Here is a 17,406-nt window from a genome sequence, read left to right as displayed (position 1 = left end):
TGTAACTATCAAAAAGGTCCAGTTGGTTGATAGTGTTTTTCAGTTTTTCTCTATCCTTTATAATTTTCTATCACTTACTGAGATAGAAGTGTTGAAGTTGCCAACTACAGCTGTGAATTTGTTAAATTCTCCTTTCTGTTGTGTCACTTTTTATTTCATGAATTTTGAAGCTTAGTTTTGGTGCATAAATATTCAAGATTGTTATGTGTTCTTATTGAATTAGCTTAATCATAATGTAATATTCCTTTTTGTTCCTGATAATTTTATTTGCTTTGAAATCTATTTTTTCTTTTTTTTAATGATTTTTTTACTTATTTCTGAGAGAGGGAGGAAGACAGCGTGAGCGGGGGAGGGTCAGAGAGAGACAGGGAGATAAAGAATCTGAAATAGGCTCCAGGCTCTGAGCTGGCAGTCAGCACAGAGCCTGACGCAGGGCTCGATCCCATGAACCGTGAGATCATGACCTAAGCCGAAGTCAGATGCTTAACCGACTGAGCCACCCAGGTGCTCCTGAAATCTACTTTTTCTGATATCAGCATAGCACTACAACTTTCTTTACATTGATTTTAGTATGGTATATCTTTTCATATCTTTTTACTTTTAACCTATTTGAAGTAGATTTTTGTGCACAGCATAGAGGTGGATCATTTTTCCTTTTCTTTTTAAATACATTCTAATAATCTCTTTTAGTTAGATTTTTAAGTCTATTTTTTGTTGGATGTAATTCTTAATATGTTTAAACTTAGGTCTACCATTTAATTGTTAGATTTATGCTTCTTCCTTCTCTTATTTGATCCTTTGCATGTCTTTTCTTGCCTTTTTTTGGGTTATTTGACCAATATTCTGCTTTCCTTTATTGTATTTTTTTCTCTATTTCTTTGTACAGAATTTTAGTGTTGCTCTAGAGTTTATAATATACATACTTAATTTTTCTCAGTCATCTTATAATCAGTAGTTTACCACTTTAGTAGAATGTGGAAACTTGCCACCATTTAGATCCTTTAACTCCCTCCCACTTTATTATATTACAGTGTTATGTATTACATCTACTTACATTAAAAACACTATTAGACAATGTTATAATTTTTGCTTTCTGGTGTCAAACATTATAAAGAACTCAAGAGAAGAACAGTATATTTACTCAGTTACTTACATTCTGTTGTGATTCCTTTATTCTTTACCATCCTATATTTACTCAGTTACTTACATTCTGTTTTGATTCCTTTATTCTTTACCATCTGTATCCCTCTCGTATCCTTTCCTTTTCTCTGATGAACTTTAGTTTTGGTCTGCTGGCAATAAATTCTTTCAGTTTTCCTTCATCTGTTAATATCTTTATTTCACTTTCATTTATGGAAGAGACATTTTTGCATGAGATAAATTTCTTTTTTTTTTTCTCTCCCAGCATTTTAAAACTGCTATTGTATGTCCTTCAAGTGTCCATTTTTGTTTTTATCAGAAATATGGGCATTCAAATCATTGTTGCACTGTAAGTATTGTGATATTTTCCCCATGTTTCTTTCAAGACTTTTTTTGTCTTTAGTTTTGAAAAGTTTATAAAATGTCTATGTCTAGACTATACTTTATGAATCCATAGGCTTATGTCTTTCTCCAAATTTAGGGGGTTTTCTCTTATTATTTCTTTAAATAATTCCTAGAATAATGCTTTTTTACCCCGTGTTTTATGTCTTCAGTGATACAAACTTTAAAGTTTCTGGCATTGTACTATGAGTCCATGAGACTCTGACCACTCATTTTTAAATATTTTCCTCTTTATCATTCATATTAGATCATTTTTATTATTCTATCTCCAAGTTCACTCTTCGTTTTGTGTTTTCCATTCTCCTATTGAGTCCATCCAGTGAATATCAAACTTTATTTTTCTGCTTTAATATTTTCTGTTTCTTGGGGCACCTGAGTAGCTCAGTTGGTTAAGCGTCTGACTTTAGCTCAGGTCATGATCTCATGGTTTGTGGGTTCAAGCCCCAAGTCAGGCTCTGTCTTGACAGCTCAGAGCCTGGAGTCTGCTTTAGATTCTGTGCCTCCCTCTGTTTCTGCCCCTCCGCTGCTCATGCTCTCTCTCTCTCCGCAAAATAAATAAAAACATTTTTAAAAATTTAAATTCTCTGTTTCTTATTTATTATCTTTTATTTCTTTGTTGAGATTTATCTCTTTCCATTTACTTCAATGGTGTCTGACCTTACTTGTTGGAAGATTTTTTATAATATTTGCTTTAAATTCTTTGTTAGATAATTCTAACAAATGGGTCATCTCAATGTTGGCATCTGTTTGTTGCCTTTTCACACATATACATTTGGATTGTATATTGGACATTTTGAGTATTATGCTAGAATTCTCTGGATCTTGGCAAAGTCTTCTGAAGAATGTTGACATCTTTCTTTTAGCAGACATTTGACCTGGTTTGTTTCAGTTTCAAGTTCTGCCTTATGGGAGTTATGGTCTTAACGTCACTTCCTTTGTCAGTGACTTTGCAGTATTATTTGGATCTGTCTTATGTGTGTTCCATCCTGTAGCCATTCTGAATTCTGGGTGGTGATCTGCCTTGCAGCTCAGTTCTCAAAGTTGGTGGTATGTTATTATATGTCAAAGTTATACATGTGTATCTTGGGAGTGTTCCCATGAGCTCATAAACTAAGTTTTCTGGTCACTCTCCCAAATCTTTTTTTTTTTCTTTTACCTAGAACTTTTTGGACTCTCTAGGGCTCTTCTTTTCAGTTCAGCCAGAAAGCTGACACTTTATTTTCCCAGTTCTGTTATGTACTCCCTGCAATTGTAATAATTTCCTGAACTGAGATGCAGCAAGAAAAAAAAAAAAAAGCAACAGGTGCTCGCCCCACTCTTGTGTGGTCTAATCTCCTCTGACTTGTGAATAAAGGAAGCTTCTACTTCCTCAGTGTGCCTCCATCATGGTTGCTGTTGCTTCCACTGCCACCACCAATAGCACTGGGTTGCTTAAAAACTGGGAGAGGACAGAAAGGAGAAACGAAAACAACAATATCACAGGAGTTTTACTCCTACTATCTTTTAGTGTTAGAAGATCCCTTTCCCATCTTGCAAGCTGTAATTTGATGACTCTCTCTGTCTGTGAGAATGCCCATTTTTATCAGGCTACATTGAGACCAGGTCTGCAGATATCAAATGTGACCCCCCAAAAAAAAGGTAAGATCACTGGTGATTTAGTGGCACTTAGAATTATGCTCCCCCCAATCTGCCTGTTACTATTTACTTTTCAATGTTCTCAAGTAGCTACTCATGAGTTCTGTACATGTTTTGTTATGCAATCGGTGGCAGAAGGTGCTTATTCCATCTTACCAGACAACAGAACCCTAATAAACTTTTGCAATCATGTAAAATTGCTGAAATACCTAAGAAAAATTCTTCAGAGTTGGTATTAGGGAAGTGAAATGCTTGGACTTTATAAGCTTAATTTACTCCTGTGACTTCTATTTCCATTTGTAAGCTTTTATTTTCTATCATTGATATCTTCATACTTGCTCAGGAGGAGCTGCTCTAGTCTTAGCCAGAAGTACATTTTCCCCTCAATTTTTTATAGACCTTTGAGATATAATTGGAATGTTTAAATAAAATCGTATTACAAAGCATGGTCAAGAGAATAAAAGACAGGTCACAGACAAGGAGAAAATATCTGCAAATGATACAACTGATAAAAGACTATTATCCAAAATATACAAAGAATTCTTAAAAGTCAATAATAAGAAAAAACCTGGTTAAAAAATGGGCCAAAGACCTTAAAAGATACCTTACCAAAGAATACATATAGGTCAAACAAGCACATGAAATGATGATCCGCATCACATGCCATCAGGGAAATGCAAACTGAGACAACAATGAAATACCCCTAGACACTTATTGGAATCTAATCTAAAACAAATCTAAACACTGACAATACCAAATGTTGGTGAAGATGTGAAGCAAGAGCGCTTTAATTTATTTCTGGTGGGAATGTGAAATGGTACAGCCACTTTGGAAGACATTTTGGCAGTTTCTTATAAAACTATACACATTCTAACCATACAGTCTGGCAAAGGAGTTGAAAACCTATGTGTACATAAAAAGCAGCACACAGATGTTCATAGAAACTTTATTTATAATTGCCAAAACTTGGAAGCAACCAAGATGTTCTTCAGTAGGTGACTAGATAAATAAAATGTGATATATCCTGTCAATGGAGTATTATTCAACACTAAAATGAGATGAACTACCAAGCCGTGGAGGAACCTTCAATGCTTATTACTAAGTGAAAGAAGACAGTCTCAAAAGGCTACATAATGCACGATGCCAACTGTATGACAGTCTAGATAAGGGAAAACTGATATAGCAAAAAGATCAGGGGTGTATAGGGAATGAGAAATGGAGGAATGGAAAGGCACAGTGCAGAGGATTGTTAGAACACTAAAAAGACTCTATATAATACTGAAATGATAGATACATGTCATTCAAACATTTATCAGACACATCGAATGTATAATACCAAGACTGAGCCTTAACATAAAGCATGGACGTCAGGTGATTATGATATGCTGAATCTTGGTTCCTCAGGTTGTAACTCTCTGATAGGGAATGTTGATAATGAGGGAGGCTATGCATGTGAAGAGGCAGAGGTATATGGGAAATTTCTATACCTCTCTCTGAATTTCACTGTGAATGTAAAACTGTTTTAAAAAAATAAAGGGCTTGGAGGCTTGAGGGCTTGGAGGTGGGGCAGAGGGGAAGGGGAGTGATGGGCATGGAGGAAGGCACTTGTTAGGATGAGCCCTGAGTGTTATATGTAAACCAACTTGACAATAAACTATAAAAAAAAAAAAACAAAAAAAAAACAGAACATAAGTTTTCACAATAAAATCTGATTTTTGTTCACCAAAAAGAAAATAAAGTCTTAAAAAAGGAATGAAATTCTGACATATGTTACAACATGGATGAAACTCGAAGACATCACGCTCGCTAAGTGAAATAAGCCAGACACAAAGGGACAAATATTGTATGATTCTACTTATATGAAGCACCCACTGTAAGGACAGAAAGTAGAACAGTTATTACAGGGGCTGGAGGATGGAAGAGAAGGGGAGGTGTTGATTAATGGGCATTCATTTTCAGTGTGGGATGATGTAAAAGATCTGGAGATAGCAGTGATGGTTGTACAGAAATGTTAGTGTACTTAACGCCACTAAACTATGCACTTAAAAAGTGGTTAAAAAGTTAATATTTTGTAATGTATACATTAGCACAATACACAATAAAATAAAATAGTTTTAGTTATAAAAAGTGCATCACTAAAGGAAGGAAGTAGGGAGAGAGTAATACAGAACTAGATGGTAGGTTGGCAAACTATGGTGTGCCCATGAGCCAAATCCAGTCCTACCAGTTCATTTATTTACTGTCTATGGCTGCATTTGTACAGCAAAGTGTTATACTTGTGAAAGACACTGTCTGGCCTTCAGCACCTAGAATATTTACTATCTGACCTTTACAGAAAAAGTTTGACAACATTAATCTGAACGGTATGGTACAGATCATTATGGTCATCTTGGGATTCCCTACAAAGCATCTTTTTGCTAAACTTCAAGCCTGACCTACCTTTGTAAGAGAGTATATCTTTGCAGGGAGAAAGGAGTAATGGGAAGTTCTCTTCTCCTTCTAAAATCTTATTTCTATTTATTTAACTGTTATTAAGAAGTTAATTTTATTTTTCCAAGTATTCTGCTAGATGCTTAGCATACACCGCTAAAAAAGACATTTCTGCCCTCATGAAGCTGTCAACGTGAAGCAATTTTTGTAGATAGTTGAGAGCAGTCTCTCCCTAACAGCCCCTTATTGATCCTAAATCTATTTTTCTGGGTGACATAAATCAAATCTGGCATTTCTTATACATCATAGCATGTCTGAACAAAAAACATTTTTTCATGCTTTCTTAGAATTCATCTTTTGCCCACTTAAACATTTGTCTTCTTCATTTGTGATTAAAAAAGTATGCTAAAATGCAATTCAACTCACAGATATGTGTACTTATGATATCATTTTTGCATCATCTGCAATTCTTGTCCAGAAAATACATCTAATTTGCTGGTATATTTGCCTACAGCAGACATAGAGCATTATCCTTGATTATGAATGAAAAAGTCTTTTATTTTCAGAACTTGAGGGACATTTCCCTATACAAATGTTGTGTTTCTGTTTACTGTCTAGAGAATAAATTTATGACAGTTCCCATGTTTTTCTCTTTCTTTTTAGCAATAAGGCTTGTTTAATGTAGCTCCAGAGAAAACGATTTGGAATGATGAAGCAGATGAAAATGAGGCAATCTTCATTCAACATACAAAGAAAGGTAACAGAGTTGAACATACTTAATAGTTCTATGAGCCAAGAAATGTTGTATACAAATAATTATTTTTAAAACCTGGGGGAGGGGATATTTGTAACTTTATTTTAAATGAAGGAAAAGTGAGGAGTTTGAGGAAGCTCTAAATAACAGAGATATTAAGTGGTAAGCCAGCTTTCCAGTTTTTCTCCCCTCAAACCATGTATATAAATGGAGTTCTCCAAGAATTGAGTGAAATGTCCAACATATCTAACCATGATCCTGGTTTTCTTATGTGCAAAGGGAATGCTGAAATGACTCTGGCTCCAAAGAATATCCCATTGTTTCATGTTCTTCTATTAGATTGATCACCTATTTGTATGATACCACATTAACCAACATTGCATTCAGGTGTTCAGTTCATATATTTAAATGTATTAATAATTTTTAATTTATTTTTTCCAAGTTTTTATTTAAATTTGGTTAGTTAACATACTGTGCAAAATTGGTTTCAGGAGTAGAATTTAGTGATTTATCACATACATATAACACCCAGTGCTCATCACAAGTGTCTTCCTTAGTACCCATTACCCATCTAGCCAATCCCCATGCCCACCTCTCCTCCAGTAATCCTCAGTTTGTTCTCTATAGTTAAGAGTCTGTTTTATGGTTTCTCTCTCTTTTTTCCCACCTATGTTCATCTGTTTTGTTTTTTAAATTCCACATTTGAGTGAAATCGTATGGTATTTGTACTTCACTGACTGACTTATTTCACTTAGCTTAATACACTCTAGCTTCATCTACCTCATTGCAAATGGCAAAATTTCATTGTTTTTTTATGGCTGAATAATATTCCATTGTATATATTACCACCTTTTGTTTATCCGTTTATCAGTTGATGGACATTTGGGCTCTTTCCATAGTTTGGCTATTGTTGATAATGCTGCTGTAAACATCGGGGTGCAATGAATCCCTTTGATTCAGTATTTTTGTATCTTTTGGGTAAACGCCTATAGTGCAATTGCTGGATTGTGGGGTAGTTCTATTTGTAATTTTTTGAGGAACTTCCCTACTGTTTTCCAGAGAGGCTGCAAAAGTTTGCATTCCCACCAACAGCGTAGGACCATTCCCCCTTGTCCGCATCCTTGCCCACACGCCTATTGTTTCCTGTGTTGTTAATTTTAGCCATTCTGATGCTGTGAGGTGATATCTCATTGTACTTGTGGTTTGTATTTTCCTGATGATGAGTGATGTTAAGCATCTTTTCATCTGTCAAAAGACACATAAACTTATGACATATCTTAAAAAGAAGAGGAAACATATTAAAATTATACACAATTTAAAGCCACTTACTTCAAACTTAGGGGGCAGGTTTATCAAAGCTTTGAGCAGAAAATTATTGACTTACTTTCAACTAATTGATTTATCTAATCCCAGGAATTCTGGTAAATATCTATGTTTTCTGAATTTTTCATGGACTCCACTTACCAGTCATGAAATGACTGGTTTCTTCTCAACCATGAAATGATAGGTTTTTTTTTTTTTCTGTAGAAAATATCCATAATACAAAATATCCATTTTATTTTCTGTAGAAAATATCCATAATACAAATCAGGAACAAGTTAATACACAATTTTAGTTTCAGAAGTGTTATAAAATGATATAAAAAGAAAATCATTATGGATTTTTTGTTGTTGTCAAATGTAAGAAATAGTCTGCACCAAGAAAGTCTAGAAACCATTTTGTTGAAGTGTTGGATCCTAATGTAGCAAGACTATGATTTATTTAATGGTTCAAGGGTTACAAAAATGCCAACTAGAATCTGGATTGGTAACAACTCAGTGTCAAGTAAAATTCTGACTTTAAAAAAAGCTGTAGGAAACAGCTCAAAGGCAGTCTAAATATATTTCATGTTGTCTGTGGTGGCCAGCTGAGGTATCTAGTTCTAGATGGAGACATTTTTCAGAACTATAAATATTTTTTTGATAACTGTGAAGTTTGATATTGTAGTGTATTGCTCCAGGAGGAAACAAAATTTGGTCAATAATGTAAAAAAAATTGGTGTGAATTTTCTTCAATATATTTATCCTGTGACTTCTTCAAGAATTCTCAGCACCATTACATGCTCAACTTGAACGTTATGTGTCCAGAGGCAGAGCTAAACATTGTCAGTGTATCACATTTTCCTCATCAGCTCATTTGCACTATTTTACAGATGCCTACATTTCTCTTTTCATAATACTCAAGCATTTATTTACTGAGTTTTACTATTCTTGATAGTCTAACAGAATTAATCAGAAATGTAACTTCACACTATAAATTCATTTATTTATTTTTAGAATGAATGTTTATTTTAGGGTGCTGGGTGACTCAGTCAGTTAAGTGTCAGACTTCTGCTCAGGTCATGATCTTGTGGTTCGAGAGTTCCAGCCCTGCTTCGGGCTCTGTGCTGTCAGCATTCTGTGTCTTCAAATTCTGTGTCTTCCTCTCTCTCTACCCCTCCCACACTCACTCTCTGTCTGTCTCTCTCTCAAAAATAAATAAATATTAAAAAATTTTTAAAAAGAATGAATGTTTATTTTATAACAACTTTTCTGTTTATGCAAACTCCAGGAATATATGGGGTTATAAAAGTTGGAGCCACATCTAACGATTTTCTTAGAAAAAATAATATGAAGGAATGGATGTAATAAAGATATGAAAACAAAGAAGCGTTCATAATAGGAGTGACAACAATCACCTGTGTTACCTTAAACATATGCTTTCTAGAGACAATGCAATTCATCAGCCTTCCTTGTTCTGGTGTCCAGGAAGCTCAGAGGCAAACTTTGAGTTCAATTATACACTTGAGTTAACCTTACCATTTAGGCTACCCGGTAGTTTTTCTTTTCCTTATGACTTATTTGCTGATTCTTTTGTCCCCCCAATTATTATGCTTGTTATTGTGTCTCTTCTATAAATTGCCTTAAGCCTTTCTGTAAAGAATAAGGTTTAAATAAGTTTAATGCTGAAAAAATACACAACCCAGTATCATCACAAAATTGTGATTTGGAGGCCTGGAGCTCAATCATTTAGGTTGTTGCTTTGAGAAATATTCCTAGCTACTCTTATGAGTTTTATCAAAACCAAAGTTCTCTCTCTCTTCAGACAAATAAAAACAGGAACTGAGTCGTACAAAATATAGCTGTGAAGGATGATCTCAGAACACTCATAAATTTTTCTCTGAGAATAATGCAAATACAAGGCAAACAGAAAGTACCAAAGCAAAATCCTATAACCTTATTGGTAATTTATCTGGTTTAATTACTCTAGGTAAGAATCTATTCATACACAAGTGACCAGAAATGGGGAAATGACAAGTGAATAGTAGTAAAACAAAGGACAACTCATTTCATTCCAACATTTATTTAAATTTTGTTTTTAAATGTGTGTGTGTGTGTGTGTGTGTGTGTGTGTATAAGAGAAAGAGAGAGAGAAAGAGAGAGTGAGATAATGAGCAGGGGAAGGGCAGAGAGAGAGAGGGGAACAGAGAATCTGAAGCAAGGTCTGCACTGACAACAGGGAGCCTGATGTGGGGGTCAAATTCATGAAGTCCAATGCTCAGTCGATTGAGCCACCCAGGTGTCCCTCATTCCAACATTTCTAATAACTCCTGCCTCTGTTGTCCATGAGACACAAATGATGACAATGTCATAACATGAAATCAATTAAAATGGCAGGATAGCAAGATGGTTTGACTTGATAATCAAAATGAGAAGGCTCAAATCTTGGTTTATCTCTTACTTGTGTTATGATCCTGGGAATTTTTCAGTCCTTGAATGTTAAGTTTTCTCACTATTATAAAGACAGTAATATTACCTGTCTTCATAAAACTGTTAGGAGGATGAAAAGAGGTGGTAGATGGATATATACATAGATAAATAGATAAGTAGATAGATACCTCACTACTGTAGTTGTAAGTGATCAATAACATTAACAGTAATCATTGTTGTTTATCAGCATCAAAATACATAGCCCATTTTTTGCTTATTTTAATGGAATCCAAAGATGTCATTTTGGGTTACAAATAGAAGAGAAAATAAAACAAATAATTCCACATGGTTAATGGCCTAGATGTCTGCAGGTCTAAGGGACCATACAGATCACAGGCTGACATTTATTGTTCATGTTGCACTCACCTTGGACTATCAACTATCAGAGCAACTGATTAAAACACTGCCCCCAAATTTAGTAGACAACAAGGTCACAGGGAAAGGGTAGTTCACTTCTCCTGAACTCAGATCTGTGAGAAAACTCCGATCCCTTTAAAATCAGTGTCTGGAAACGATGTCTCTAAAAAATAATTCAAGTAATTTGCTAAAAGTTTTTAAGAGGATTTTTTTTTTTTTATTGTGACCTACTTAGGAGTTCCCAGTAACTAATGGAAAGGCCCAGTACCCTCCCACTATATTCTCCCACATTATCCTCGGGGTCCTTTCCTTTCTCTGCACGTCCCCTCCCTTCCTCTGATCCTGATAAATGTAAGGTTAGAAACTAGAGTTACCCTCTTTCACTTCTAAAAGCAAACATAATCACATTCCTTGCTAGAGTTTCCTGGCCAAAATCCTTTCAGAAGTAAGTGCTCCTCCAGTTTGAGCTCATAGGTGAGTCATTTCTGAACATTCACAAGTTGATGCATTTTACCTCCACAGTCATTACCTTACCGTATCATCCATCTTGCTAAAAACATCTGCAGAGAACTCAAGGGTGACAAGTGCAATACAAAACTCAATATTATTCTTTCTAGAAATAGCACTAATTATAATTTCACAGCAACTGTGAGTTAAAAATAAAGAAAAGATATGGAAGATGTATTGAGTATCAAAAACCCTCCGAAACCTTTTTGAAAAGAATAGAATAAAAGCTTTAAGTTCTTTGACACAATGCAATATGACAAACCAGGTCCACCCCCAATTAAATAAAAACCTCCCATGACAAAGCCACTGATTATTTACTAAATTGGCTGAACAGGCTCATCTATTTGTAGGAAGCTATGATTCTGATGTATGTTTTCCCAGCAGTAAAAAGAAGAGAAGACTCTACTTTGGTACTCTTAGTTAGCTCACAGCTGGGTTTAACAATGAGGGCTATTGGGCATATCTGATGTGGTATGTAAGACCAACCCGGGGGGCTGATTTCACTGTGGTCCAAGGCCAGAGGCAACAGAGAGAATGACCTGTGGGAAGTCTCTGTTTCATTCAAGTTTCAGAGTCTAGGGAAAAGGTTATGTCATAGAACCCACAGTAATCTGAAGAAAACTTTTAGTCACAAATCAACACTTTCCATTTCTTCCTCATGTTTTCTTATTGAAATAGTTGGAATTGGCTAGAAAAGGACAAACTATCTCAGGAAAGGAAGAAAGTCAGAAAGGTCCAAGGGAAGAAATGAGGCAAGAGAACAAGTAGGTTAGGAAAGGGTAGACCAAAAAAAAACAAAAACAAAAACAAAAAACCCATATCGGTTTTCCTCTTTTGGGCATTTTGTTCCCTTAGAGAACATGCAATAGTCCCTTAAATAACACGAACAAATGAAGGAGTGCTCAGCCTGGGTTCTCTGAGTTTGATCTGCAGAGTACTGTCCTAAAAAATGCAGTTTTATACTGTAGAACACACAGTAACTTGCATTATAATAGTAATTCTAGAATAAAGATTCTAACACCCCTTACTCTATTGACAGATAGGAATCGTTAATGGTTAACCATATTAGCTATTTATATTAAAATATTTACTCCCATTTCCTGGAAAAGTTGTTCTTTGTAGCAAGAATATGCCCCACAACTCCAACTATCTCTTGATCTGTTAAAAAAAATCTATTGACTAGCTTAGCAAGGTAACCTTCTGTTCTGGCCTTAGTCAAGTGTCAGAAATTACCATAATTCTTATCAGATTATACTTTGCTGTTCCAGTTCTCAATTCCCTTTTCTAGTTGAAAAACAAAATGTTGTACCATTTAAAAATTTTTTTTTCTCCCACTTATTTTTTCCTCTTTTCTTGTCAAGAAGCTTGTGCTTCTATCCCTGCATCTGGTTCTGTGAGGCTGCTCGGCTTTATATCTTTTTGGTATAAACAATGATTAAACATCCCTTCCCCCTCCTACTTTTAGGCAGACATAATCTAATCTGTGTTATGTGACAAGACCAATTAGTCTCGCCCACTCTGCAGCCTTCTGTCCCTCCCCTCTCAGCTGCTACCCTCTTGGCGCTCCATCTCTTTTAGGAAGTAGCAATAGGAGCCAAATTTCCAAACTGAATTCATTAGATGAATATGCAGGTCCAGATTGCATAAATGTGCTCACATCCTCAAGTAGAACTCAGACTCAAGACTTCTCCTGACTCTTTTCTCTCATTGCATTTTATGTTTGTCAGAAGATTTCTGCCTACAAAATCTTCCTTGCTGGCTAGAGAGAAAGGAAAGCTGTATTGACTCGATGTGCAAATGGAAGGCCCAGGACTGGACTGAGCAAAATAAGTACAGGGAATGCCATCCTTTACTCAGATGTGTTATTTTCTACAGGCTGTTACAAGTAGCAACCTGCCCACTTGTGACAAGTATAGGTAGCCTGCAGAGTCCAGGTGACGGATGGGCAAGGCACGCCATTCATAATTCATGCTCAGAGCACTTGCACTACAACTAGTGGGTCAGTCGGAATCAGAAGGGGACCCTGAGGACAAGACATGGAAACACGGAACAGCTGGTGGTACACAATTCTGATGAGTCTATTATCCCATAGCCAGACTGTAGCCACTACAGCTGGAGACAGCAGGTGCCAAGAAAACCTGACCCGTTGGATCTTGAGGGACTGAAGAGAGAAAACACTTAAACTTGCTTCATTTTGTTTGCTATCAGAAATACTGTTTTTTTTTTCTTTTAGATTTTTAAAGTCTGTAACATTATTTTCAATACTGTAACTGCTAAAAGAGGGATGAACATTCTATGATAAGCTTTTTGGTAGCTTGCAGCTTAAATTTCAAAACTGATAACCATAGATATAATGTCATGTTACCTGATAGAAAAATCATAAGTTAGTCTTTGGGGAAATTGCTAAAATAGATACTGAAATTTCAAAAAAATAGTTCACAGTATCCACCAAGAAAACCCAAGTCCCATTGCAAATATGCCTACCAGTCAATATTCATTAGAGAATAAGATTAGCGACCTCCTGTTGTTTTAAAAGCACAGGTAGATTCTCTCAGAGTAATTGAAAGTTTCCTTTTAAATGTATAAATATGAGAGACAGAAAGAGATAGAGGAAGGAACAGAGAAATGAAACAAGTATTAAAGCAAGCAACAAATTTTCCTTTCTAGGAATTTGAAATGACAAAACGATGCCACTTTTGTGTGTGTCAGTTTGCCCCTCACTGCAAATTGCTGCAGTTCATTGTCATCTGCCACCAACTCATCACCCTCAGGAAGCCTGAATGTATTTAATGTGGGCTCTCAGTCCATGTCCTTTTGACTAAGAAAGCCTGGGCTGTGACATTATTGATTCTGTGTTCCTGCTTGCCTGACACAGAGCCTTGAATCACTGGTATCATCAGTTAGGTGGAAATGCCCATTAATATAAGCAGGAAACTAAAAAGATTAATAGAAGATCCCTTGGTCAATTTAGATGTGGTCTGAAAGTACCCACGTGACTCCTTGGACACTGGTACCATTCTCATGAAAACACTTCAGAAAGCTGCCTCTTTTTCTGAGACGCTTTGACAATGGAAACAAGAGTCAGAACTATTTTCTTTATTTTCTTTTTTAAGTGGATCTTAATGTCCTGTCGCTCAAACTTTAATTTAGTAAATTCTCAGTATTACCTGTGCAGTATTTTGTATGCAGTCCCAGCACAGTGCAATCAAGGATAGCAGTCTGTGGAGGGAGAAGTTCTCCTGAAAGGCCTTCAACATTAATTCGCCATTTTTCAGTATTCTCCACACTGTGATTTGTACAGAATTATAGGAGCTGTTGAAGCCAGCTGGCTCCTTTGTCTTCCCTTGACTTCTGGCCAGCCTCTATTCATATTGCTGCGACCAGAAGATGAAAAAAAAAAAAAAGGAAAGAGAAGAAAAGGAACTCATAGGTTTAAGAAATATATAAAGTTGGGAAAAAATATATGTGAGGTATTACCAATCAACTAGTACCTACTAAGCTTTTAATGGGGGCTCAATATGCAAAGCATAGAAAGGAAAACAAAAGTATATATAAACAAAAGTATATACAATCAAAGGTTGGCCTTGCTAGAAGTTTCTAAAGTTGGTGAGTTGGAGAAATAATCCAAATTTATCATGCATTTGAGCTTCAGGAGAAGGGGTGACACATATATGGCGGCTTTCAGAGTCACACTGCCCGCTTGAGGATATAAAAATGGACCTTTCTGGAAAGTGATCATTAATTTTTATCAAGGGTCTTAAAAATGTTCATACTTTTTGACTAACAATCCCAGTTCCAAGAAACAAACAAAAATAAATAATGTATGATATACAGAAAGAATTAATACAAGGAGAGTCATCATAACATAACACTACTCAAAATAATTTTAAAAATAGCAAGAAATTAAATAAGTAATAGGATGAGAGTTAGAGTAATGTTATCCTAATATTATTTCTGCCGATGTGTCAGGCCTGGATTTTGCATTATAAAGATATAAAAATATGGACTTAAATCATTAGATAATATTTTATAACATGGTTTTAAATGACTTTCATATTTACGATCTGGCCTAGGGTGAGGCAAAAGAAGAACCCTGATAGAAAAATCTGAGGCAGTGCTCACTCTTAGAGGCTTGTATGATCAGTGTTGGCACTTAGCCACAACAGTGTGTTAGTGACTCCCTAAATCATGTGCTCTGAGCACCTGTCTTGCCACACCTTTCTCCTAGTCCTGCACCTGGTATCATAAAGATGCACCGTAATATACATAATCAGTGCTCTCTTGCTGGACATTTAGGTTCTTTTTGATGTTTTGGTGTTATAAATAACACTCTGTTAGATGTATACACACAACATTATAGACATTTGATTTTATTGTTGGAATAAATGTAGAATGGTAGGATTTCTTCTTAAAAGGTTTAAGGATTTGGTCCATATTGGCATATTTCCTTCAGGAAATTGATATGCCTCTGTGCTTATTCTTTCAGCACTATTTGAGAGTTTTTATGAATATTTTTTCTACTCATATTAATCTTTGCAATATGATAGGAAAAAACCTGGTTGTTTCTATTTCATAGAATATTAAATATTTTAATAGTATTTTTCATTGTATTTCTGTGTGTCTGTTACCTGCTTCTGTCTCTTAACAATTTTTCCATCAGAGTCTTTGTTTATTCTTAAAGATTTGTAAGTTTCTCTTAAATTAAGGCTATGTAATCTGAATCTCAGACCTGTTACATTTTTTGTCATCTATATTTGCCACATTTTCTGTGCTAAATAAAAAATAGCAAAAAATAACCACTGTTAACACTTTCTGTGTGCTTTCTTTGTCTCAGGTTCTGTATTAATACTTTATAATCATTAACTCATTTAATCCAGATAGAGGTATGTACAATTATTATCTTCATTTTATAGTGGATGAAATCAAGGTACAGAAAAGTTAAGAGATAACGTAACATGCACCTACTCATTCAGCTATTTTGGGATGGGTGAGTTTTCTTACCGAGGAAGGCAGGCTCTTGCATCTAAACTCTTAGACGCTGCCCTACACTACTTCCTAGAACAGAATGGACGATGATAAAATCAAAAATCAAATCTACTGACCATTTTTCACTATGTCTAATGTTATTCTATTTTATTTTAGGTTTTTCTCTACACGTGCCAGGAGATGAAAGATGAATTATATAGTACATTTGAGACATCAGATATTGGGTATATTTGATAAATTAATTCTAAGAATTCAATGCCACCATCATATTATATACCAAAATTTATTCCAGAAGGATTGAAGTGCCAAAAAATCAGATAATTTATGTTTCCTAGAAAATCATATATCATTTAGTTAAATATAGTATTTTATTATAATGTTTTGTGACCTCTTTGTATTATATACTTGTCCTAATTTCTGTGGGTTTTTTTTTTTTTTTACATTTAAAAATTTTTCATCCAGGTTTTTCAGCTATTATTTTTTCCTGTAAAAATAATTTCAAGTAATAAACTCTTAGATTTGTACGTTACTGACTGAACTATCCTGAGTTGCTTGGAAAAATTATTAAGTGTTGCTAAGCAAATCCTGGATCCTATCTACTCTATAGCCTGTTACACAGAGTTGTACAGGTTAAGATGCAGGGCAATAGTAAATCAGCAGCTGCAATTTAGAGCATCTGTGTGTATTCAGAGACAATTCTCCATGGGTCTCCCTCAGTTCTGCACATATTGTGAGGAGAGGCAAGGCGGCCTGTGTCTTAGGATATCTTTTCAAAGATGTTGTAGAGTAAACAGCCTTGGAAGAAAAAGATAATGTCTCCCTCTGGAGCAGAAGACAGATCTGTTTACTGCTGAGCATAATAAAGATGATATGATAATATCTTGCTTTGCCACAAAGGTCAGGCAGGTTTGCATTCAGTTTGTTACAAAATATTTCGGTGCCAGCTCAAGGCCCAGCAGCCACTGGCCCCACTCCACATCACCTCCCCTAGAACTTGGGTGCAAGAGGAATTAATAGAAACATGATACTCATAAGATTTTTGTCTCTGATCCATAGGTTTTGTGTCTTCTGCTAGCTTCATGAAATTGTAGTGGGACAATTTGTTAATTAGAGAGTAGGATAAATAAAATCTCATGTTCTTCATAGTTCTAGATGTGGATTTTTAAAAAAAATACTTATATTAATGTGTCCATTTTGTTCTCTAATATGTCTTAAAACATGTGGCATATTTGTCCTATTTTTTAGTCTGTGGATCATTTATTACATCTCAGCTCTGGGTGTTGGTAAGATTATAACCTACTCTTTTAGTAACTCCCAAGCACTCCCAAGGGGAAACTTGTGTTTCCCTCATAACCTTTATTTGAGAGCAGACCATCTCAGTTGCCCTCAGGATTAGACAAAAAAATT

General features: G+C 35.4%; 1 protein-coding gene across 1 annotated transcript in view; it reads left to right on the top strand.

Annotated features, from left to right (window-relative positions):
- The window catches only part of IQCM (IQ motif containing M), a 503,262-nt gene extending 487,044 nt beyond the window's left edge, over positions 1–16,218 (top strand). Inside the window, exons 14-15 of the transcript XR_013336742.1 lie at positions 6,271–6,364; positions 16,156–16,218. The gene's annotated coding sequence lies outside the window, so the exon portion shown is untranslated. The remainder of the gene's footprint in view (positions 1–6,270; positions 6,365–16,155) is intronic.
- Positions 16,219–17,406: the final 1,188 nt, after the last annotated feature.

Source organism: Crocuta crocuta, unplaced genomic scaffold (assembly GCF_008692635.1).
Source record: "Crocuta crocuta isolate KB4526 unplaced genomic scaffold, BGI_CrCroc_1.0 scaffold345, whole genome shotgun sequence".
Classification (NCBI taxonomy): Eukaryota; Metazoa; Chordata; class Mammalia; order Carnivora; family Hyaenidae; genus Crocuta; species Crocuta crocuta.
This window is presented reverse-complemented; position numbering and strand designations above follow the sequence as displayed.